Below are 25900 nucleotides of genomic sequence, written 5' to 3'. Positions count from 1 at the left end.
ACTCATAGGGAAGTTTAACAGCAATTCAGCACAAAATACCCTTTATTTAAAAAAGCACTTTTTCATCACCAAAAGTCAAAATGCTTGACAAGCTATCAAAGGTAGTTCACTAGCTTTCTCAACCCTATGGCAGTAGGTAGCCCGTACCTATATCATGGCTGCCTACTGGTGATTTCTTGGTAGGGAAAGTTTAAGTGCCTTGACTATATCTGTAGAAAGTCAATTACTGAAAGAAAAAAAAAATTACTCGTTTTGTTTCCCACTGGGCTATATTTGATGGGTCATTTGCTGACTTCTGTTATTATATTTCAAAAATAGTGATACTCATCAAGGGCAAATCCAAAGAACATTCAGGTTCTTTCAATGATTGAACCTGATTTTTCAAAAATTATCGACCCAACCTACATTTAAATATGGTAAGAATGCTACTTCCTCCTGTTAACCTCTGATTCCCTGGGGTAGGTGCAGATTTGCATCTCCTTGAGAGCCATGATTGGGCCTAAATCATCTTTAACTGGCATCAAGCTCAGCAAAGTATATGCTCCGTAACTATTTCTTGAATGCATGTGAGTCGATGAGAGACACACTTTTAGAGTTGGAGATGTCCTGTGATACAGGAGGAGGAGCAAAGGGGGTTAAAACAATGAAATTCTCAACCCAGTGTTGGACAGAAGGCTGATAACAACTTGCCCATGTTCTCTGTCACTGCAGATGACATTGCAATGCCAATTTATCTACCAAACAGTCAAAAGAGCTTCAGAATTAGAATTTGGGTATTCTTTCGAGCTAGGAATTCTTCTCAATTACTTTTTCTTTTGATGAATCTTGGAACCCTAAAATTAACAGTCAATAAGTCATTTTTTTTTTCACTTAAATCTGCTTTTGGAGACAGTAATAAAATTGATGTGTAAATGTTAGAATTTTTATCAACTATAGAATCTCATTTCAAAATGTTTTTTAATTTCTCTAAAGAATAATGCTAGCATAAAGCACCCTATCTATATTAAATAAGGGACTAGAGAGTTGGTTAATTACCTTCAGTGGTTTTTTGTTTTGACTTGGCTAGATTTTTCTAGCCTTAAAGTGCCAAACAAGTATATTAAACTGAAATTTTTTTATCAGTGTTTACTGTACCATTTTCCGTGTGAATTTTAATATAAAGTAGTGTCCTTTCTTAATAATCTTGTTTGAAGATTAGAATAGTTACCACTCTATTTTGACACTGTACCACAGCACCTAGAACGGTGTCTAGTACATAATAAACACAGTACAAATGTCCAAATTATCTTGATAAAAGCCCGTACCTACCCTACCTTTAAAAACATGAAGACAGAAATAGGCTCCAAGTCCATAAGAACACGTGAATAATTCATTGTATGTCTTAACCATAGGCACAAGTTATTTCTGTTGATGAAAATGATAATGGTATGCATCTGAGATTTGCAATTAATTCTGGATACCATTTTCTGGAAAGAAAGAAGTTGAGGGGAGGGCATGTAAGATCATCTGAAATAAGACAGAGAACAGTCAGTTGGTTCTGCTGGATTAAGCCCAAACCTGTTGCTAGGAAAGGAAGAGAGAGAAGAGACTGAAGCCCGGGGTTCAGTCAATAAGGCCCTCACCCTCCTCACCTACTCTCATAAGACCAGTGGGCAAGAAAGAATTTCAGAATCATTACTGTGAATACACTGTGACCCTACATAATAGTAAAATGTAGCTCAGGGAATGTTCAACTAAGTACAAACAATCAGAATAATTCCTGCTTAATAGTGGAGTAGCTGTAATGGATAATTTCCATTATAATTATAATGTATAATGGAAACATTATAATTTCTAATGGTAATGGACATTGGTAGGCTTGGGAGGGAAGATGTTTTCCTTCTGCTACAAAACCTAATTTTTCTTCAATTTTCCTATGATTTGTCTAACTTAAAACATTACTAAACTTGTGGAATTTTTAAAAAAGAGTAGGTAGTAAAATCAAGTAAGCTGGGAGTGTTGAGGGTGAAAAAATACATAATAATTTTAAGAAGAAGTGGAACCACTGCTGTAAAATTACCAGAAATTTCTTGTTCCAAATATGAAACTGCTACAGCATTGTAATTATGGCTATAATTAAATAGAAATTCACAAGCTGTCACCATCTGTTAATATTACCAGAGCCGTCTCTTGATTAAATTTAAAAGTATTCTATTAAAGTCTCTACAAGACCCTAAGACATCATTATAAATTGTAGCACACAATACTAACAAGCTGGCAAAATTCTGATATTTTTATTCTCTCCTCACTATCTCTCTTTCCCATTCCATTTTCTCCTTCTCTCCCTCCCTCTTTGTCTTTCCACAAAGCAAGTAAACATCTATAACAAATCCATATATTCATTGTAGGGGTTAGGAATGTGGACTCTCACAATAACAGATGGCCTGGCTTTAAATCTTACCTGCGTGCCTTACTAGTTGGTTGTGATCATAACCAATTTAAGGGTTCTGTGCCTCAATCTGCCCATCTGTAAAATAGGTAATAATTGTGCATATCCCTTAGGATTGTTGTGAGGGGAAAGCCATTTGATTTTACAACAGCAAATTAATACACGATAAAAACAATATGTATTAGTTTTCATTTCTCTTGTATCTATAGTATCAAAATGTAAAACATTTTGTACTTGTATCTATAGTATCAAAATGTAGCATTCGGTGGCATGAACAGCTGATTAGCTAGAGGGAAAAAAAATCACTGTTGATTATTTGATTTCTTTTTAACTGAAAACCCAAATCACCATTTCCTGGCATTATTTTATTGATAAACACCCCCAAACCATAAAATTATTTTTGAGCAGGCTCTTAATACTTGAAATTAAGGGCAACAGGAAATAATAGAAAATAAACTTTTTTGACTTTTCACCCAAGTGAAAAGTGAAATCAGTGGTGAAATATGTGAAAACTCTGCAGTAAAGTCATACAGAAAGAACCTCAAGTGCTCACAGCATACTTAAAATTCAACTGACAGCAAATGACTAATGCTTGAATCAAAAACCCTTCACTAGAATTAAAAACATAAATGCTTTCTTTTTCTTGCTTTCTTGTAGGAGGTGAAAGAGGACTCAGTAGGTGTCAGACTATTTTTAAAAACAGGTTATAGTGGTGGTATTTCAAAGCATGAAAAGCTAAGGCAGATCTCATAAATGGCCTGTTTTAAATAATTTTATTCTTAGAAATTTAGGAAGAATGGCTAAAATCATTCAACGCTGGTATAGGGGGAAATTTTCTGTGAATTATAGTTATTACGTTTTAGAATGGTAGATTAAACAAACTACCATGTACTATGATTAGGTTGCAAATCTTCTAAACAATGTTCCAAAATAGTACACTTCAGTTATATTTGGAATATGGCAAAACAACAGTCTGTATTTTTATTAAACCTAGGAACCTGTTTAATAGGCCCATGCCTTCGAGTTGATGACAGTAATCCATATAGATTTTCTTAGTTCAGGCTCCCGTAAGGTCTACAGGTAAACTTGTAACTAGCAGCGGATCCAGGCCCATTCCTATTTTCATGCTCTCTTCTCAAACATGCTTACCTCTCAAAGCATAGAGGAGAGCACTAGCCTGACCTTCCCAGGAAACAGATTTGAATCGTAGCCCCGCCACTTAATTGTTCACTAGCTAACTGGGCAAATGAGTTCATTTCACAAACTTCAATTTTCTCCTCTCAAAATGAGGATAACCCTTGCCCTATTAACTTTAGAGAGTTGGGATGGCTAAATGAGGGAACGAATATAAAAGGGCTTTGAGAATTATATAGTTGTTTTAAAGAAAATTTATCATTTTTATTTCCAGCCTTAGGGGAAACTTTCCTTTCCATAATATATCCAGTAGTCTCAAGGGACATAGATATTGCAGAAATCTACATAAAAATTGAACATTTTAGCAATGTTTAGATGTTAAAGAATACATCCCAATTTGTACATTTCTCCTTAAAAGTTTCCAAAAGTAATATACAAAAATTTAATGAATTTGGAAATATGGAATGAGATGAAGAGGTAAAAATTATCCCGATTTCTCTACTTCTTGAGTTAAACTGGATAACTACTTTTATCTTTTTTCTTCTTTGTATGTGATAATTGAAACTAAGATGGAATATGCTTTATTTATTGTTTAATTGCTAGCTTTTTGCAGTTAAAGTAGCTTCTATACTCTTTATCACTCTAAGCATCTTACAATACTTAAAAAAATAATAAAGGCAACACCTGTGAGTAACCATGTACATAAATAAAATGAAGACCAGCACAGAAAACCTAAGTAATTTATTAGAAATCCATGTACTTTAGAGGATCCCCCCATGTTTTTGTTTGTTTATTTCAAATGTTCCACAAACTAGTCCAATATTTATATTTAATTAAAGACTATGTAAAATGTCATTTAGAATTTTAAAATAAAAATGTTAAGAGACGGTGCCACTTGAAAGCCAACATAAAAGCTCCAGAAAAGCTCCTTTTACTTACTTTGAAAGCAAGCTCCAAACTACTATTATGCTTGCTTTCCTCCCTAAAATTATAATCAAACATTAAATAAAACAATTCATATTAGATCTGTCCTGTAAAGTAGGTTTAAAAATTGAAAACTTACAGACAGTTTGTTCACAAGAATGGATTTTTATTAACAAACATTTTGAACAGGCATTTTAGCATTGTTTTCATTAAATTAAATGAATAGGGAAATGGCCAAAGCAATTTTCAAAACCACAACTATAGGTAATACCTTTAGAGAAAAACATTGCTTTATTCAATAAACTAAAAAATAACCATTTACTGTTTAGAAAAAAGAACGAGTTCTGGAAAATCTTGGTTATTTATGAAAATAGTTTATATAAAATATAGCTTAAAAGAAAACTCTAGAAACAGGTTGGAATACCTTGGAAAACATTATGAGTTTTATAATAAACTGAAATGATTTGTCTTAAAAAAAAACTTGGTATTCAGCAGTCGAACCTATTCTACTGAATTAAATGGCTCTAAGAACTCTATATAGGAGACAACCTCTCAAAATTCAAAATTCACTATTTTCCATTTTCTTTCATTGTGTGATATCAAAATTACATTGGAAAATGCTGTCACACATCTCAATTTTCAAGCCCTATAAGGCAGTCAGAAGTGTACTAACATGACGGCTAATCAATGATGAGTGATTCATTATATGATTTCTAGATAAAGCTTAGAAATTGAATCAGAAAGGTAAGAATCTTTTCTATTCAATGTGTGCATGAAATGTGCTTACGGAAAAAAAAAAATCTTACAATAATCAGCTTTGAAGTTTAATCCAAACATTTGATTTGTCTAATGTTTGTCTAAATGGAACGCTGCAATTTATAGGTGGAAAACTCAAATCATTGAATAACATTTTGCCCCATTCCACACCAATGTCACTATATACCCTGTTATTCTAATTTTTATAATCAGAAGGAGATTCCAGAGTCATTACCCAGTGAACTTTGTGGTTAATCAGAATTGCTGTTTTGTGTGATACTGGTATTACCTGGTACCATTTTGCATAAATGTACTTCAAGAGTGATAGTGTCTCACATGTTAAATTTGAGTGAGGTGATAGATATAAAAGCACAATGAAATAAAGGCCACAATTGAGTTTAAATAAAAATCTGAATAAAGTCTATAGAATTGCCTCCTGCTGCACATCTCTTCATAATTGGTTACATGCGTGTGTTGGAGATTGAATCATATCCCCCACAAAAGGCAACCCCTTGCCCTGTGGGTGTGAACCCATTTGTAAATAGGACCTTTGAAGATGTTATTAATTACAGTGTGCCCAAACTGAATGAGGGTGGGCCTTAATCCAATTGGTTAATGTCCTAATAAGCAAAGGAAAGGAGACACAAAGGAGAAGCCTTGGGAACAGCTAGAAGCTGGAAGTCGAGGGAACCCAGAAGAGGAAGGAGATAACACTATGTCCATTGCCATGTAATGGAAAAGCCAAGGATCAATAATCGCTGGCAGCCATCCTCAGAATGCCACAGTTTTCAGGGGGAAAGTATTGCCTTGCTGATGCCTTAATTTTGGACTTTGTCTCAAAGCCACAAGCCAATAGGTTCCCACTGTATGGTATTTGTATTAGTAACCAGGAAACTAAGAAAGTATGCTATATAGAATGGCTGAACATTAATAGTCATTTGTCAATTATTTTAAGAATATAATATGGTACGATGAATTTGCAAAAGTAAATTATCAGGTATATTTTATTGTTGAATGCTTCCTGCCCGTACATGATAAATCCTAATGCTTTTATTTATAAAGTGTTAAAATGTACACACACATAAAAGAGTCCATGTCTTTAATATAAAGAGAAATGTATTCCAGAATTAGTTTTAATAACATTGCCTTTATTGTGCTTACATCTTCTAATTAAGACCTCTAGACATTAATTATTTTTAAATCATAGAGTTAATCAGATAAAAAGCAGGAAGACAATGTCCAGAAAAGAAAGTAGGAGAAGACCAACAACGCAGCTCATCATGCTTATTAAAATAAGCCTCTGTATGGAAGTGTTATGACAGTTAAAATGAAGCAAAACCAAAACATATTTAATCCACAAATGGTAATTTTTTAAAAACCTAGTTAATAGTATACTACTAGGATTAGGGTTGTGAAGAAGACTGAAGTGCATGCCAGACTGTGTTTGTTTTCTTACTTGAAAAATTTACAGTTTATTTGGTCTAAGTCCTAATGTGGGGCTAATGTAACTGCTGTTCTCACGTTTCCAGTTTTACTAGGAGGAAGCATTTTATTAGTGTAGCATAGGAAAAGAGCTGGAATACCCTGGAGTGAAAACAGTTTCCTTCCCTCCTTTCTCTACTGTCATTCCCCAAACATAAAAACAATGAACAGAGTTGACAAGTCACAATGAGACAAGTCTCTATTCGAAACACTATCCAAATCTGAGCCTTCTGAATTAGGGTTTCCTGAGGGCTGGAAGAGTATGGCGTGGAGCATGCAGATGCACATGAGAATGGGTCACGCCCTAGACAACGTATCCCTCAGAGCAGAAGAGCTGATGGGGGCTGCAGGACTTTACACATAACAAACAACCTAATGAAATAGGTGCATTTCTCAAACCATACCACTATTCTCATATCCACGCAATTTGGCAGTGAAAAAATGAGGCTTCTTTCTAAAATTTGACTTTGGAAACAAAGATTCTTTGAATATTTCCCCAAACACTTGTCTGTTCATTTTAAACTACATCCAACTTTAAGGTAATCAAAAACATCATGTAGCAGGATGTGAATATATATAAAAATACATAATTAGTTAAATATAAATATATAATATATATAAAACATATAAATGTATTTATAATGATAAATGTATGTACAAATATATAAACATATAACATATAAATATATGTAAATATATGTATACATATATTTAAAACATGCAATTTCATTACTTGTGACCTCTCATCTTAGAACCAGACTCTGCCCCAAATCTAAGCTCCAAGCTTTTGGTGAATAGCTAATGAATTCAGTATTCAAATAGGAATTAATAAATAATATTGGCTTGGAAATCTAGGACAAACTTACCCCTACCTACACTTTACACTTTTTACTTGAAAGAGTAAAATTATTTCAACTCACAGGCTACATGTGAACAGACTCTATCAATCCCAATAAATTATTGCAAATTTAGCTGGAGTTATTGACCACCAAATTCTCACTTGTGAAGAACTGTGATTTACATAATAAACTTATGGTTTAGGCAGTTAGTGTACGAATCTCCTTAAATGACAATGGCCCATATCAATACTAGAAAGCTATATAAGAAAATACATAAAACTACATGCTTTTCAAACCCAACAAAAATTGTCAGCATATGTGCATTAAAAATGCTGGTTTTAGAGGTTGAGAATGTTTCTGGTACTAAAGTTTCCTCATAAAGTGAAGCTTTATTTTTTTCTTCAATTTGAAGACATTGCTACTGATCAGATTTAGTTAGTGGTACCCTAGTAAGGACCAAGGGCTTGAGTATTAAAATGCTTACATGGTCTTGGGCTTGTGAGTGTAGTGTAGGGGTATAATTCTCGCTTGCCATGCAGGAGACCTGGGTTCAATTTCCAGCCCATGCACTTCCCCAAAACAAACAAACAAACAAACAAACAAAAAACAAACAAAAAGTCAACAAATGGGGCTGCAATAACGGGAAACTCACATGGAAAAAGAGTGAAATGTGACTCCCACTATACAGTATATAAAAAAAAAATGCTTACATGGTCTCTCAATCCTTTGGGTTTCAGTAAAATAGAAAGGTAGCACAGATCAAAAAGCATTCTTTATTTATTATGCAAAATGGAGTTACATGTTAATTTTCTTAACAACTTAATGATATTGATTAACAATAGGAAACTTCTCCATAGTTATGCATTTTGTTTTTAACTATCTGTGTATTAGCTAGAGAGTTATCACTAATTAGGAGGCTTGCGTTAGAGAAAGTGAAAGTTAAAAGGTCTTTATAAAGTACTCCTTTCCCAAGAACTTCTTCAACACTGGAACTAAAATAAAATGCCAACTGTTGCTCCTAAGTAAGGAAGCATTCACATTTTCTATGGCACTTTGCATCTGAAATCAACATGCTTATTCAACAACCTAAATAGCATTTCTGATAATGAGTCAGTGAAAAGAGTAATTAGACAGATGGTACAATTCAGAAACAAAAAAAGGTGCAGAACTAATTCCCGATTGACTTTTCCCAGGTCATCCAATCAACCAATTGCAGAGTTAAAAATAGAAGCCAAGTCTAATTTTCACAGCCACAGCTAGATTCTAATTCTCACAGCCTCACCTTCTCCCACCAGTGCTGCCGTTAAGTGCAGTGAGCCTACTTCCAGTAAGATTCAGTCATTTCAAGGCTTAATTTAACGTACATGAAGAGAAGTGAAAAAGGAGTTCATAAACATTTGGAAAAAGAGGTAGTAATGAGGTCTGGTTGAAAATTGCCCATGAGAATAAAATCACTGAAACTTGAAAACATTTGTTAACCCTTATTAGGCTTCAGCAACTGCACTACATTCTCTTTCTATGTTACTTTCTTTCATCTTCACAATCATCCTGTGATTTAGATACTATTATCATCCTCATGCAGCTCAGAATGTAACTTGCAAAGGTTAAGTAATGTATCGTTAAGTCACATAGCTAGTAAATAATAAATAATATTAAGGTGAGATGCAAACGGGTTCTAAAGCCAAAGCTTGACATTTCATAAAAGACATGGTTTTGGCCTAAGAAAGAGCCAACACTGAAAAAGCAAAAAGTAAAAAAATTTAAAATAACAAGAGAAAGGGAAGAGGAGAGACAGCGATCAACACACATTGAAGGTATTTAGACCTACTTTTTAATTGATCTTGAAAATGACCAAAGCTTCCTGAGAGCTCTAAGAATAAAATTATTTATTTAATAAAAAAAATGCAGTAATTTCACAGACAAACATTTGAGAACAACCCAATTGCTTTACTTTCATAGGGTTTAACAGTCTAACACTACAGTGACATTTAAAAAAAATATTTTTATTGAGAAATCTTCACACATATACAGTCCATAGATGATATACAATCAGTGGCTCACAATATTATCACATAGTTGTGTATTCATCACTACGATCATTTTAAGAATATTTGCATCACTCCAGAAAAAGAAATAAAAAGAAAAAAGAAAAAACTCATACATGCTATACCCCTTACCCTTCTCTCTCATTGACCACTTGTATTGCAAGCTACCCAATATTTTACCCTGTATCCCCCATTATCATTTATTTATATTCTATTCTTATTTTTTTACTCACCTGTCCTTACGTTGGATCAAAGAAGCATCAGGACAAGGTTGTAAAAGCTATCATCATACAGTCTACAAGAATCAAAGCTACAGGAACACTGTTCAACTATTTCTGGTACTTCCCTCCAGCCACTACAATACTTCATTAACCATAAAGGGACAGCTATATAATGCATAAGAATAACCTCCAGGATAACTTCTCGACTCTATTTGAAATCTCAGCCAATGAAACTTAATTTTGTTTCATTTCTCTTCCCCCTTTTGGTCAAGAAGTTTTTCTCAATCTCATGATACCAGGTCCTGGTTCAATCCGGGGGTCCTGTCCCACGTTTCCAGGGAGATTGAGTCCCAAAGGAGTCATGTCCCATATGGGGGGAAGGCAGTGAGTTCACCTGACAAGCTGGCTTAGAGAGGCCACATCTGAGCAACAAAAGAGGTTCTCTCGGGGTGACTTTTAGGCATAATTATAAGTAGACTTAGCTTCTCCTTTGCAGGAATAAATTTCATAGGGATGAACCACAAGATCGAGGGCTCAGCCTATTGATTTGGTTGTCTTCACTGCTTGCAAGAATATCAGGAATTCCCCAGATAGGGAAGTTGAATATTTCCTCCTTTCTCCCCAGTCCTCCAAGGGACTTTGCAAATACTTCTTTACTCACTGCCCATATTACTCTGGGATGTATCAGGGCATCACACTATGCTAGACAAACCAATAAAACCTCATGCCTTATTCAAGATTCTATGTAATTAAGGTGCTCAAATAAACTGATCATACAAGTAAAATTAGAAAATGCACTACCCAAAATATGAATTTTGCACCAAATAAACATCCCTTCCTTTGATCTCACTCAGAAGTGGAAGTTTTAAAATATGGGCCATATCATCCTTTATCTGTATTATGATTTACCTTAGCTCTATCCAGATCAGCTTCATTCATATCTCTAATTGACGCTGACCTGGACAGTAACTTTTTCAACAGTTGCTATATGGGGTAATGCTGATTTCATAGTTTCAGAGACCTAACTCAGAGTCTCAGGTGTCACATACATACCCAAAGTCTCTGAGAATAACCAAGTTATACTCGGCCTCAGTATCTCCTAATTTAGAAATAATAGTTACAAGTCCTGAATACCTGTGACTGATGTAAGAGCTCACAATCTAGGGACCTTCACAGTAGGCTCCAGCCTGATAACCCATGCTCTCGACTTCAATTCTCTGGGTTTGTACATTATAGTTAGTCCATATGAGTGAGGCATGAATATATTTGTCTTTTTGTTTCTGCCTATAATGCCATTTTATTTCATTTCTCATTTTGTTTATGAAAATTGAAACATCTAAGTATTTTTCCTGAGCAGATTAGTGATTTTCTTTTTCTTTTTCAGATGACCAAGATGCCATCTTTCATCTATCTCCTTAGTCAATGGACTATATCTATTCAACTGATCATTTTAATGCCAACTTTAATTTGTGGTGAAACAGTGACTTCATAAAGCCTCGTGAAAATGCTATACAGGTCCATTATGTCAAACCTACAAGCAGGGGGAACAGAAATAGGTCAGATTTTCCAAATGACTGGAGATTTTGCTTTCTCTATAGTTGTGTTTTTCATTATAGACTGTATTTAAAAGGATATATAGACTAAAAAAAAACATTGTTTATATTTAATCTTATTAAATTAAATTAAAATCTTATCCTGCATTTTGAATTTTCTATAAGTCCAGATCTATTGTAGTTGGAGAAGGAAAGCTAATGTCATATGTTTTTCTTTTCCTGAGCAGACTGTGTTTGGTTGACTGTCTTAATCTGCTTACTAGATCTATCTCTAACTTTCTTATATCTCTAATATGCATCATCTAATTCCCACCTTAGTGAATCTTCAGGGAGAAGAAATTAGGGAAATGGCAGTCCCATCACTGCACCACACTTACAAAAATAACCACAGTGATTTGTGTATAATGCTATTTACTTTGTATTAGAAAGTCAACTAAAAAAATTATTCAACAAATATTTTTAAATGCTAATAAATAAGCCAGATTCCACACTGACCACCAGATTTGTTGAGACATCTATCCCTAGATATTTTACTGCTATAAAACAATAATATAGTTTACATTTGTTGAGTATTTACCATAGTATATATTACTGATAGCTCTCCAGAAATCCTCACATTTATAAAATATATTAAATGCTAGTATCTCGTTTCTTGCTTTACAATCCTGGGCTGTTCTCTAATATGTAGAAGATGAAAGAAGTGTAATTTAGATTTTTCCTTTATTGGCTCACCAGCTGTGTCTAAGTTAATTTTTATCATGGAGAGTCTAAATGGGTACATTTTCATTTATCTTAAAATCCTTCCAGACTGATCATAAGGTTAATTCTAATAAATGTGGGTATGTCACAAAAGAATGTCAGCCCCATTTCACCTCAACGTGACTCTCTGCAGGAAAGCACATATCTGAGAAAGGAGATTTCCCCAACAGCTACTGACTTCCTTGAAAGCAGAGGGGACACTAACTTGGATGAATAATGATTTGTCAAAATTTGTTTTTGAGGGTAGTGTGTAAAACAGTGCTCAAGCAGTCTAGTTGGAATGAAAAGAAATGTATTATCCTTCTGTGAGTATAAGTTATAATTAGAAGTACATACATACCATTTTAGTTTTCCAAAATTTTAATATATTATCATAATTACTCTTTGAAACTTGATGGTACTTAAATCTGAATTTGAATTTGGGTGTGTCTGATAGATTATCTTTATGGTTCCATCGAGTGACAGCCAATTCAGATTCAACATTATTTCTCCAAGTTCTAAAAAGATTAAGCTTTGAAAATGGATAGAAGGCAGCAAGGTCCTGGTTATTTTTTACTACATTTCAATTATCAGAGAAATTGACTGTGAAAGATCATGGAGAGGAATGTATAAAATGAAATTAAAGATGTTACTGACTTTTCGAGGTTTATTCAGCGTTTGTGATAACAACAGAAGGAATGCATCACATTATGTGGCTACTATACCACAATGCCCAAAAAACTGATACTTCTACCCTTGGTGCCAAAGGCACTGCAGTACATCATTAAAGAGGGGGTGGGGGTGTATTATTGCATATTCAGCCAAAGGTGAGAACGCTTATTTGTTTTAAACCTGTTTTTCAAGAGGGTTTGCTCAGACCACAATGAAAACAAAGAACAACAATAGGAGAAAATCCGTCTTCTAGCTGTCCCTTCTGCCCAATTTCCCGAAGAAAAAGCGAACTTTAAAATACTGTGGTGATATTTCTAGGGCCTTCTATGCTGTGAAGTGTGTTAATCCGTCTAAACAGATGGCCTTGCAACCCTTTAGCTTTAAGTAGTGTCTCAACAATCTGCTATTAGACATGTTGCTTCATTCTTACCCTTTAACCACGTTAATGTCTTATTCGAGTAGGCTTTTAGAAACATGATGCAATCCCCGGCAAGCCCTCTGTTTCTCCTCTCTTGGACACTGCAAATCAAGACATAGTCTTCTGCTGAGAAGAAGAGTTAAATGTCCACCCAATTCTGTTTATAGTTCAAAGATATTCCAAATAATCTGTAGTTCTCCTTCAATAAGATACTCATCATTGGGTTTTATTCTGTTTCAGGATGAATAAGAAAGGATACAATTAAAAGGAACTAAGAAAAAAACAATAATCATTGCTAAAAGGTTCACAGTTATAATGCAGGTGCATAAATTTGAACTAAAAAATAGACAAAATTTAAGATTAGGTTGGATACAGATGACCCATTGCTGGAATTTTTTTAAAGCTACCTATAGGTGTTTCTACATTTCTACATTGTTTTTATAAGACTTGAATGATCTCTGTGATGCAAACTGTAATTTTTTCAAGTGACAAAATGTATGACTGAGAGGCTTCAAATCTTCCAAAACTTATCTTTAGTATTTTCTACATCATGAATTATACACAGAAAAAAATGAGACTATTTCCTTGATCAGACTACATTAAATGGATTTCCTTATGTTACTTGCATTCATTTTTTTACGATATTAGAAATGGCTTCATAAAATATATAAATAATATCTGTTTAAAAAAGGGTTCGATTTTTAAAATCAGTGTATGTATTCAAATTATAAATGTGTTTGTATACTCTTCGGCGCAATGACATTACTCTAAGAATTCTTCCATCCAAAGTAAAAGCACCAACACATAAAGACATGCGTGCCACTATGTCCATTCCCATACGGCTTGAAACCACAAAACAATTTGGAAATGAATAAATGTTTGTCAATAGGTTTTGATCGAATAAATTATGGCATACCGCACATTTTATTAGGCATCTATTAAAGATAATATGGTACCATTAAATGCTAGATGTTTAATACAGTAGGCAGAAAGACAATGTACCTAATACGTTTTGCAACTAGAAATTGTAACAAAAATCTACTATAAAATAAAGTACATTTTTAATAAATTACATGAGCATAGTTTCCATAAAATTCCACTTAATTTCAGATCAGAAATAGTTATCATATTTTAGGTAAAAATAAAATATTTGAGGAACTGTAAAGAGGTCAATAGGTTAAGTTTTCTGCCCTCTTGAGTTTTCTATCTCTCCATCTCTCCCTGTTATGTTTTTTTCTAGATAATGCGGCTCTTCTCACACCTTTCACTGAAAACTAGCATTAGCAAGAACCATGCCAGGATTGGTTCTCTTAAGTATCAGCTAAAGATTTTTATGTACTTTTATGCATCTATTATGATGATGTGTAGCTCTTTTAAGCTGGCAGTTGTTTTAGAAGATGACCATAACTTGTCATTCTTTCCTTAATTTGAAAAAAAAACAACTATTTTACCGCAGACAGCACTACCCAGTAAGAAATAGTAACTTTGAGGTCGATATAATTCCATCCTAAGAGAACCGAAAACCTTTCAAAGTACACAGCGCTACTCCACTGCTGGCAATGTCGTTCTACATATTCGGCAGTGCAGTAATCTAAGTCTGAGGGCTATTTCTTTTTGGTAAGAATGATTTTGATTGGAAAAGCCTTAACAAATTACTCAGAATGTGCAACTTTCAGAGCTTCTACTGGGGTTATTTTCCTATGAATCAAGGTTCTCTAAATTGCTGTTCTCACTGGCACTTGTTTCTCAGTGACTTCAGCTGCCTTTGTGCCAGCGCTAGAGAAGTTTCCATTTCAGCTCCAAAATCAGTGAAAGCTATAGAAGGAGGACCTATCGAGGCCAGAAATGTATAGGCTAATAAAGAACACACAAATTGTCTGAGTGAGCCCAGAGTAGATATTTTTAAACCATTCACTAAGAATGGGCTTTAGTGGGTCCTTAAACACCAGCAAATAGTATGCAAAGTTACATATGTGCGTATGTTTGTGTGTGTATTTGGCAGAGGATATCTAGCCATTAATGAATTATCAAAGAGATTATAACAACCCAAAATTTAGGAAGCCCTGAAAAGATCACAAAACAATTTTTAAGTACCCTGATAGCTCTGCCCTTATGTTTTTATAATGCTTTCCTTCACTCTGCTACACTTTACAGAAGAGCATGGTAATGTGGAAAGGGTCTGGTGGAATCTCTGAGCCTCAGTCCTCCTAATGGTAAATTTAGCATATAAGGGTAGGATCAATTAGATACCATCTATGAAAGTACCTAGCAGAGTATCTAGAAACATGATAGGTGCTCATATATATATATATATATATATATGGTCCATTTTTTTGCTTAATCTTTTTCAATAGACTGCAAGCATCCTGAAAGCAGGTACAATGTCTTCTTTAAAATTTGTTCTGTTAAGCTTACCATGCTTTTAGCATATATGAGCTAATAATTACTTAAGCACATGGAAGATCATCATACCATTTGTTGAATACAATTATTTAAATGTATTCACACGATATATATTATTGTATAAGGATGTTTTAAAAACGAAATTGATACCTGTACATATTTTAAAAGCCTGACTTGGTTGCTAGAGAAGGATAGGTAGATCTATATATCTGAGAAGTCATAACTTATTTTTGCACTAAAATCAAAGTGCTGAGAATCTATTGTGCATATAGGTGGCTAGACGCTCTGTTATGGGTTGCAAATTATACAAGGTTGTCAGCCACAGACTTTGCTCTTAAGGCCTAGTTTGAAAGAGCATCAAAAGCTTGCTCACAAATAAGGATAATTCAAGAAAGAAATTCAAGAGAGAAAGTGCAACAGACATTTAGAGAACGGGAGCAAGTATATACAAGTGGGAGCTGGAATATGGGTTTAAGTTGAGGGAAGGCTTCATGGAAGAGGCTGTATCTGATGTGAGCAAGCCTTCAACATGCAGCAAGATGGGAGAAAGGCGCAAATGAAGACATATAGGAATAACATCATGGGCACAAACAGAAAATATGGACCACTTGGTTTAGTTAGATCATGGGGTTCTTTAAGGAGCTTAGTGAGAAACTAGATAAATATATAACAAAGGTCCTGACACACAGTTGGTGTCTAATAAGAGTTTAATCACACACACAAAAGCATATGAGAGAACTTAAAAACAGAAATATAATGAAAAGGATGAAATATAACAGAAATCTGGCAATTAAGAGGTCATTGGCAAGTTTCAAAATAGCACTTTTCCTATCTATTCTCAGTGGAGGCAGTGGTTGAATACAAATGACATTTTTTCTTCAGGCTTATTTTTCCTAGTTTTTTATTTTTTTCCATTTTTAAAAATCTGCAGGAGCTATTTCAATTGCAGTTAATGGCAGTAACGGGGCACCAGAGGACAATCTTTTGTTATGAGACAGCCATTCTGACTCTTAAATTTGTACTTTCTAAGTTGCTGGTAACACTGTCCACCTGTCAGAATAAATATGTTTTTTACATGTTTGCAAAGCAATAGATTGAATTTGATTTTATCTTGTCAAATCTACAAAAGTTCCTGAGGTTAATTTAGCGCCCAACAGTGTACAATCTTCCATTTTTCATTCTTCCTCCATTTCTAAATACAGCCCACTCATTTTACCTTTCTCTGGAAAGTATTTAAAGAAAAGGAAATAAAGTCATAAATCAGTATCACACATAAGCACATAAATACATTTCTTCTTTGGGTTCTGAATTTAGAAACTCAGAAATTATTTAAACATCAAAGTGCTCAAATTCTAAAGTCCCTTAAATTCAGTTATCTTCTTAAATTGCATCTAAATGAAAATTTCCAATTTCCAATTTTCTTTCTTTCTTCTCCACAAGGTATCTCCAGCCCCAGTCCACGTCTTTGGGGATTCACCTCAGCTGCAAAATCACTGACAGATACTATGGTAGCAGAGGCTTCCAGGCCCCTGATTCTGGCCCTATTTCTTGCCAAACTGTTCAGTTTCATAAGAATCTAAACAATGGACATATTCTAATTCTACAGATTATTAGGATTTTCTAATGCACTGCTTTGCATCAGAAGGATGCCTTTTAATATTACAGAAACTCTTACTGTACTTCTAACATAGATGGGAATAGTCCATATTTCATCTACCGTGGGCTAATTTTTAAAAATGAATTATTATATTAATATTCATCACCACAGTTGTTCAGAATAATTATTTACTTCCTAATATTTTAATATTAGGAAAGAAAGGTAGTAGAATAGAAGGTTTTGTTGTTCTTTTTCTTTGTTCCCTCTTCTAGTTGCTGTGTCTAAAATTCAAAATCCTACAGTCTTGAAAATTCAATATTTCAAATCCAAGTCAATCTCAACAAACAACAACAAGAAGTAAAAACAACAAACAAAAAAATACCAAATCCCTCTAAGATTTTCAAGATCCCAGGAGATAGTTTCTATAGCGGGCCACTTTGCCGCAGGTTTTGCGAACCCAGGGCACTCCCTCTGCCTCATATACTGAAGGTGGAGACAAAGAATAAATTCAAATTTTTCTAAAACGCATTTTATAAAAAGAGAATTTGTAATCTGCAAAGCAATAACAATACATAATAGAATTAACATGAATTTTTAGAATCAGAATCTTTGTTTAAAAGGAGTATTGAAAAAAGAAGGTAAGCAGAGGTAAATTTTTTAGCTGTAAGCACTGCCCCTTCTTTTCACTGACGTCCTATGTTAACATTTGCTAAAATCAAACGACATGGCTGTTGAGTCAGACTGTCTCTAATTTCAAGTTTAAAGATAACAGATCTCATATATATAGAATATTGGCATACAGACACTCCACAGTCTGGTTTATTGCAACTGTTCTCTGTCAGCGAAGTGGCACATTTTGCAATTTCTATAACAGCCATCTTAACCATTTCATAGCATACTATTCAAATGTACATCCCTAGGTGGGCACCAAGAGTAGGCACCTGAGCTCAGCAGTAAGGGGGTTGTGGGGAAATCCTAGTACATGTGGTAGGAACAGATGAATGGGGTATTGACTTAAGGATGCTCAAATAACCTGAGGTTTTGATTTGGGCAGCGGCATTAGCTTTCCAACTGCCTAAGGGAAAAGCCTCTCTGGAAACTCCTTTGAGACCACTGGGAAATCCTAGGACTAATACACTGCTTGCTTTTTAGGGAAGGTCTTGCACCAAATCCTAACAGTTAGATGTCTCACGACTCAGCTTCAAGAAAAACTGGATAGACTGGCATTCAGATTTCTGTTTCCACCTAAGCCTGTGCACACAGAGCAAAATATAAGGTATGGTCCCTTCTCTCACACCTGCAGAAATTCTGCTTGTCTTTTCAATTCTTCTGAATTGAAATTGTGAAATTCTTCACAATGACTACAGTGAAGAGAGTTATAGGAAACCATGTTGGCTCTGGGCTAAAAGTAGGGATTTTCATACCCCAGTATTGGGCGAAGGGCATAGGTAACAGTACATAGAGAAAGTACTGAAACCAGCATAAAGCAAGGCTCTTGACAAAATTAGTCAGGAAACAGAAGCAGCAAATAGGAGCTCACAAGAGTTGGCCTTGGAATGATCCCAGCATCCCTGAAAAAGATCAATGAAATGATTGACAGAGAAGATGGTAGATGAAAGAAGTCGAGTGAAGTGCTGCTCAACCCAAGCCGAACTCCAGGAGATAAGAGAAGTTTTTGCTCCAACTAGAGACTTTTTCTAAAGGTTCAGTACTGAGGCCGGTGATTTGTGATTGAGGTGAACACAGACCCATTCTGGTAACTGGAAAGGGATAGGACAGAGAACAGTAGACGGGGAGGGAAGATTGCTAATTACTTCCCCAGGCTGGTGCCCCTAACAGAAAATAAGCAAGTGAAGGTAGATAGATGGTGGAGAAGTAAAAGAGCAACCCAAATTATTTTACATTTTGAATTCTCTTCAGTGTTTAAGCAAGTCTGGCATTGAAATGGTCGATTATCTTAAAAAAAAAAAAAAAGGTAAGAGTATAGAAGAACTTATATTCTTCTATATAGAGTATAGAAGCTGAACGCCTCCTTTGTTTGCCCAAGAACACGGTTTCTTCAATCTCAGGCTCTTGGCTGATTTATTTCGTTCCGAGTTGTGCTCCGTTTCCCACTGCAGAACGCAGCAGCCTTATTTCCCTTCTGCCTTCCGTCTAGCAAGCCCCATTATTAACCCAGCGGAAATCACCGCGCAGTGTGGCCGAGGCTAATAATAGCCGGGCCGCTTACCTTTCCAGGACCAAGTCAGCGCATGTCCTCGGCGCCCGCTGCCCCGAGGCCGCAGTCCGCGCCGCGACGAGCCGGGCCGAGTGCGTGGTCAGCTCCCGTCCGCCCCCACCCACCTGCCAGCTGCAGCAGCTGCTCCCGCCGCCGAGCTCCGGCCGCATGAAGTCATCCCCGCCCCGGGCCGGATCGTCGCATTCCGCCGCAGTGGCGGGGGGAGAGGGATCTCTCTCGGCTTTGGGAAAGGGCTCCTGGAATGTGCGCGAGATCACCGCTACCCCGCCGGGTTCCGGGTTTATTTTTTAGTAACGCTTTTAGAAATGAAGCGTCGCGGGATTGTGGACCGAAAGAAAAGATGCAGAAAGTCTGTCTCTGCATAGCGTCCTGCCTCCCAGTTCTCCCCTGTCACTCCCGCTGGATGGATAGCTCCATGCGACTGTGGGTTTCCCACCCTCTACATCTTCCTGATCAGTATTGTTCATTTCACCGAATTTGAGAGCTAGGGTTGTCTTTTAAGATAAACATTCAAACACTCCGAAAATAATTTAAATTGGCAATCAGTATTTCTAAGGCCCCTGTCGCACGTTAAGTGTCCCCCTTTTTCCCAATACACACAAGTACACATACACAACCAAGCCACTTAGTTATTAAAACCGGGAACCTCTCGGCCTCTCATCTACGTAATGGAAACGGGAAATTCCCAAAGGAGTGGAAAAGTGGGGTAGACCAGAGAGAGCATTCAAGGATACAAAGAAGGATCGCCCCAGGTTTTTGCTGTTTAGTGGCGCTCTAGTGGACAGATGTTACCTCTAATTCTTTCCGCTCCCCTCCCCCTCACCGCCTAATTTGGTGGACTGAGCTGGTGACACTATAGCACTTGGAATCCAAGAAGTAGAATCTGCATTAACAGATGGCTGTATCACTTTTTTCCCCAAAAGATTGATCAGAATTTGGGACGAAACATAGCCCTTTTTTTCCTTCATCTGAACAATAAGATGAGAATATGAATCGACCCTTCCCTTTTAAATTAGCACCACTTACTAACAAGGTTGTCCCCCCCACCCCCCTTCCCCCACCTCTCTCTCTCTAATTTTCTCTCATCTCTCCTTTGTTTCCTGTCCAAACTGCTGGCCTGATCAACAATTTGGGAGGTTAAGGGAGTGATAGACCTGGGATTCGCTCTCTTTTCTGCAGCCAAGCAGTTGAATAAGGATTTGTTCCCCAATCGTGGAGATATTTCTAAATAGGTAGTTCCTTGATTCTAGGATGCTGTGAGAGTGGAGCTTCCTCGTTCAACTTGCCTTGCATTTGGAATTGCCATCACTAGGTCCAGGTCAACTTAACTATGTAAAGTTGTCCTTAAACAATGTAGTTGCACAAAGGCCAGGGAATCACACTTGCTCAAAGAAATGTTCCCATTTCTCTGATTGCTAACTCCCAAATTTGGAGGTAGTATAGCAAAAACATGTCCAGGCAAAACTCAAGAGTTCTTGATTCTAGAATGTATAATCTTTGAGAGTTGGAACAATTAATTCATCTATCTGAGCCTACTTTCAAATATTCGGTCCATTAATATTGCTACAGAGCAGGGTTTCTTAATATTTATCTAAGGAGTATGTGAATAGAACTCAAGGGTATGGAATTTGGATGGGAAAATTATATCATTAGTTTTACTGACCTTTAACTGAAATTCCCCATTTAGCATTTCCTTTAATTACAAGTGTAGGTAACAAAGCACAAAGCTATTAGCAGTACCTGTGACTTTGTCATAAAAAAATCATAGATCATTTCATATCTCAGAATATTACTATGCTGACGTTACAATCAAATTACCCAATAATGTTTTTTTGGTGTTATTTAATAAACTTCATTTTTAAAAGAGTTTTAGATTTACAGAAAAGTTGAAAAGATAATATACAGAGTTTCCATAAAGTCTACATCTAGTTTCTCCTTAAATTAAAATTTTACACTAGTGTGGTACATTTGTTATAATTAATGAACTAACGCCAATACATTATTATTACCTAAAGTCCATACTTTATTTAAATTCCCTTAGATTTTACCTAATGTCCTTTTTTTCTGTTCTAGGATCCCAGCTAGGATACTACTTTACGTTTAGTTGTCGTGACTCTTTCAACTCTTCTTGGGGGTGGCAGTTTTTCAGACTTTCCTTGTTTTGATGACCTTGACAGTTCTTTTGTAGAATGACCCGTTATTGGAATTTGCTTGATGCTTTTCTCACAATAAGCCTTGGGTTATGGGTTATTGGAAGGAAGATCAAAGAGGAAAAGGGCCATTGTCATTACATCATACCAAGGCTGCATCAATTGTATAAAGTAGTGTTTTGTCAGATTTCTCCACTGTAAAGTTACTTGTTACTTAAATTGTTCCAGCTTTGACAACTGAGATCTCTTTCAGTTGGCTCCTGTGCTCTTTTGACATATCCCTCATCCTTGTGAGTTGTTTAGTTTAGTTTTGTTTCTAACATGTCCTTACTTTCTGGCATTACAATATGATTCAGGATCATCATGTATATTTCCTGCCCAAGTTCTAGAATCAGCCTTTTTTCCAAGGAACCCTGGTTTCTTTTCTTCCAGAATCAAGATCTGGACGTTAGATGTAATCATTGCTACTAGGATATCATTCCTTTTAGCCCTCTCAACTGAGTGTGCAAAGAAATATGTGCATATTCTAACCCCTATATATGTAATCAAGAAATCAGAATTTAAGGGATGATTTTGTTTACTGAATCATCATATATTGCTTTTTGGTATATTGGAGTAGACAGAGAGAAATTCCTGAAATCTCTAAATTGTAATCCAGCTGCCTTGATCTCTGATAATGAGTGTATAGACCTTATCTTCTACACCTGGGATTGTAAAAACTTTGTGATTAACCTTCATTTGTATCCAATTACCCAAGTTTTCAACTTTAGAGACTTGTAATCACTAAAGACAGCCCCCAGTGTTTATCAGTGAAGGGTCTTGGATCAGCCCAGAACTAACCCATCCCAAGACCAAAGTAATCTTGATACCCAAGACTGGATCTAACCAAAATGGGCCCACCTGACATGAGCAGCAGCTTGGACTTCAACCTACAAGTCAGCTATACTTCATTCTGCCATTTTCTGACATATGTTCTGTGACTAAGCATGTTATCGATCTGCACATGCCCAATAATTATATCACTCTAATTACATCATTTGAGGCCACTGTACTCATTATCCTAAACCCTGCCCATCTTTTTCTCTAATAAAACTATCAGAATTACTGTAATTTGGGGAGACAGATTTTGGGCCACTAGATCATCTGCTCTCCTGCTACGTACCTAGTAATAAACTCTTTCTCTCTTTGAAATCTTGGTGTCTCAGGAACTGATTGTTGAGTATGTCGGGCAAAAGAATCCATGGCCTTTGTTCAGTAACATATATACACATATCTATAAATAATTGTGTATACACATTACAGCAAGCATGAATCCATACTTATGACTCCAACTCTAATACATTACCACATGGAATATTTTGTTTGTTGTTGTTGTTTTTTCATTATCACATGGAATATTTCTTATCTGTAAATTTTCACTGCAAAGTGAGAAACCTGAATCCTACCATCAGCCATGATTTACTTAATTGCTCAGTTCCGGTATACATGTATGGTGGCATCAAAATTGTCAACTTGTACCTCCAACGTGACTACTTTTTAATTATAATATTTCAACCACTGTTCCATCTTGTTGTCTAATGAATTTAAATGTCCGTATATTTCTCTATCTCAATTTTGTTTTCTTAAATATTGTGATAATTGCATTTCAAAATACAGTATTTAGCTTCCTTGGCAATTTTAGATATTATATTTTTGCATTTTAAAGCATTATTTTGAAAGGAGTTCCATAGGCTTCTCCAAATTGCAAAAGGGGTCCATGGCACAAAGAAAGTTAGGTTCTCTGCCACAGAGGATTATTATGAGGATGCAATTATGTGATGTGAAATTGCCTAGTATAGATATTAGGATGTACTCACACTTGATAAAGGTTATTACCTTTGGGCAGAGTTCCATCTCTTTTTAAAGTTCTAAATATCTTGGAAGCATGAACATACTAATAATTTATAATTTTAAGGATTTACTAGGTATCTGGTGTTGGAGGTAAATATCCATATAAAGTAAAAAGGTGAGAGGATGAAAAGATGAAAGGAAACAAGAACACCCAGATGACTTTGAACGTCAGGTGCTTTGTAGTTGAACAGACTTGAGCTTGGATTCTTCCACTCACCCTGACTTTATCTCATTTCTGCAAAGGGGAGAATGGTGGCTATTTATACAGATTTGCCCTAATGTAACCAGGAAGTTAGGGTTTAATAAATGATTATGATTACTGAGCCATTATATAGATATTTCTTCTACTTTCTAGAGTATTAGGAATTTTCTGAACTGTAATCCAGCTGCCTTGATCTCTGATAATGATTGTATAGCTATGTAGCGTTTATCTCGTGATTGTAAAAGCCTTTTGACTGACCCTTACTTATACCCTCTTATCGTATTTTTCAACTTCAGAGTCTTACGATCAGTAAAGACAGCCCCTAATGTTTATTAATGAAGGGCCTTGATTCAGTCCAGAACTAACCCATCCCGATTCTGAAACTGTGTTGCTAGATGGAGTTGGATCTAATCAAAATCAGTCCTCCTGACACGCATAGTAGCTTAAATTTTAACCTGCAAATGACCTATATCTCATTATAATGCTAAAAGTCATATCCATCATCTAATATGATATGCCACTTTCTTACATACATTCTCTGACTAAGCATGTAGTCAGTGTGTGCATGCTCCATAATTACATCATCTCTAACCTTGTCATCTCAAGGCATTGTCCTCATTATCCTAAATTGTGCACACCTTTTCGTTCTATAAAACTATCAGAATTACCACAGGTTCTTAGGCAATAGATCATCTGATCTCCTGCTTCACAGTTAGCAATAAACTCTCTTTTTGAAGTCTCAGTGAAACCCCAATGTCTTGGGAATTAGTCATTTGACTACATCCACATTGGTCAGAGAACCCACTGCTTTTGGTCAGTATCACTAAGAGGGATGGTAGGTGTTGATCTCTTTCTTCAGTTTCTCTGAGACAAGGAGGGGTATAGATGTGGTGACTTGGGACAGTCCCAGGACATGGTTTATTAATCATATAGTTCCATTCTGATTCGCCGGAGACATTTCTCTGTGTGTTTCTGATGCTAGGGAAAGACAAAAATAAAAGCTGCTAAATGGCCCAGCAGAATTAAATGCTTCAGATAACATGGCAAGAAGTATAGTGAAATGAATGGAAAAAGAAATAGGAAATATTTTATTTCAACATACAGAATTTGAATATGTCTGGAAGTTGATGTATGCCAGGAAGCCAGAGAATTTAATTTAAGGAGTATGGTTTAGGGTGGGGTGACAAAGGTTATTCTTGGCTCTCTGGATTTTCATTGCATAACCCTTCTTGAAAACCAATCTTTGGACCATAACTTCTAAACCGGCAATACTTTTTTTTTTGGAATTAAAGATCAAATGGCCTAATGAAAATGTGGTTCTCGGCAAGAGATAATCTGTAACTAGAGTCGGGGTCTCTATGCCTGGAGTTGTCAGCTTTTGAACCACTCTTTCAGATTAAGGGAGTTCTTCCAAAAGGGCTCATTTAGATATAAATACACTGTGCTAAGGGGTGACTGTGGGTCTCATTAGCAACCATTAACAATTTAGCAGAGATGAGCTTCTCAGATTTATTATTGAGAGGAGTTGTTAGAGTGATTTGGTCCCAGCATCTGTCACCTCACTGACAGCCAGCTCTCCTGCATTTATCACTCCAGAGGGGTCTCCCCAAAGCTGGTGTACCAGGAAAGAATTGGGCACTTAGTGCATGGTCATCAGTAATATTGTATATAAATTTGATTTAAGAGAACGGGTAAGAAAGAATTTCTGTAGTAACTTTTCCTTTTTTTTTTTTTTTTGCAGGGGCAGGGTGGTGGCTGGTAGGTTTTGGTTGATTAATCATGCCCTATACAACTTTTATAATTTTTAAATGAAAGATCTACTCCTTTAATAAGGTGAGGAAATATATCATCTAAAATTTGTACAAATCAAATGACTTCCCTAAATGGAAGTCAGAGATAACAAGGCTAGAGCAATAAAAATAGAGTTGGATTTAAGTAATTATATAGGCTAAGAATTTTGTCCATTAATATAAAAGCATTGATACAAGAAAATCATCAACTTATATGAAGATTGGTATCAGATATTGACTAGCATCAGCAGATACACCAGAAATAAGAAAACAAAAGAAGAGGAAGTGATACAATAAACTGTTTCATTAGACATTTGCTAAAAATTTCACTTTATTTTTACTGGTAAGGAGTTGACGTATAATACTGAATCTATATAGTACTATTACTAAGCTCTGTTGGAATTTTGTGTCTTGAAATG

The 25900-nt window shown here is 35.7% G+C and overlaps 1 protein-coding gene across 2 annotated transcripts in view; it reads right to left on the bottom strand.

Annotated features, from left to right (window-relative positions):
* The window catches only part of PKIA (cAMP-dependent protein kinase inhibitor alpha), a 77280-nt gene extending 57712 nt beyond the window's left edge, over positions 1-19568 (bottom strand). The window contains exon 1 of one of the 2 annotated variants that reach the window (XM_077167046.1): positions 19441-19568. The gene's annotated coding sequence lies outside the window, so the exon portion shown is untranslated. The remainder of the gene's footprint in view (positions 1-19440) is intronic. The other variant, XM_077167045.1, reaches the window with a different exon arrangement.
* Positions 19569-25900: the final 6332 nt, after the last annotated feature.

Source organism: Tamandua tetradactyla, chromosome 6 (assembly GCF_023851605.1).
Source record: "Tamandua tetradactyla isolate mTamTet1 chromosome 6, mTamTet1.pri, whole genome shotgun sequence".
NCBI classification, from domain to species: Eukaryota; Metazoa; Chordata; class Mammalia; order Pilosa; family Myrmecophagidae; genus Tamandua; species Tamandua tetradactyla.
This window is presented reverse-complemented; position numbering and strand designations above follow the sequence as displayed.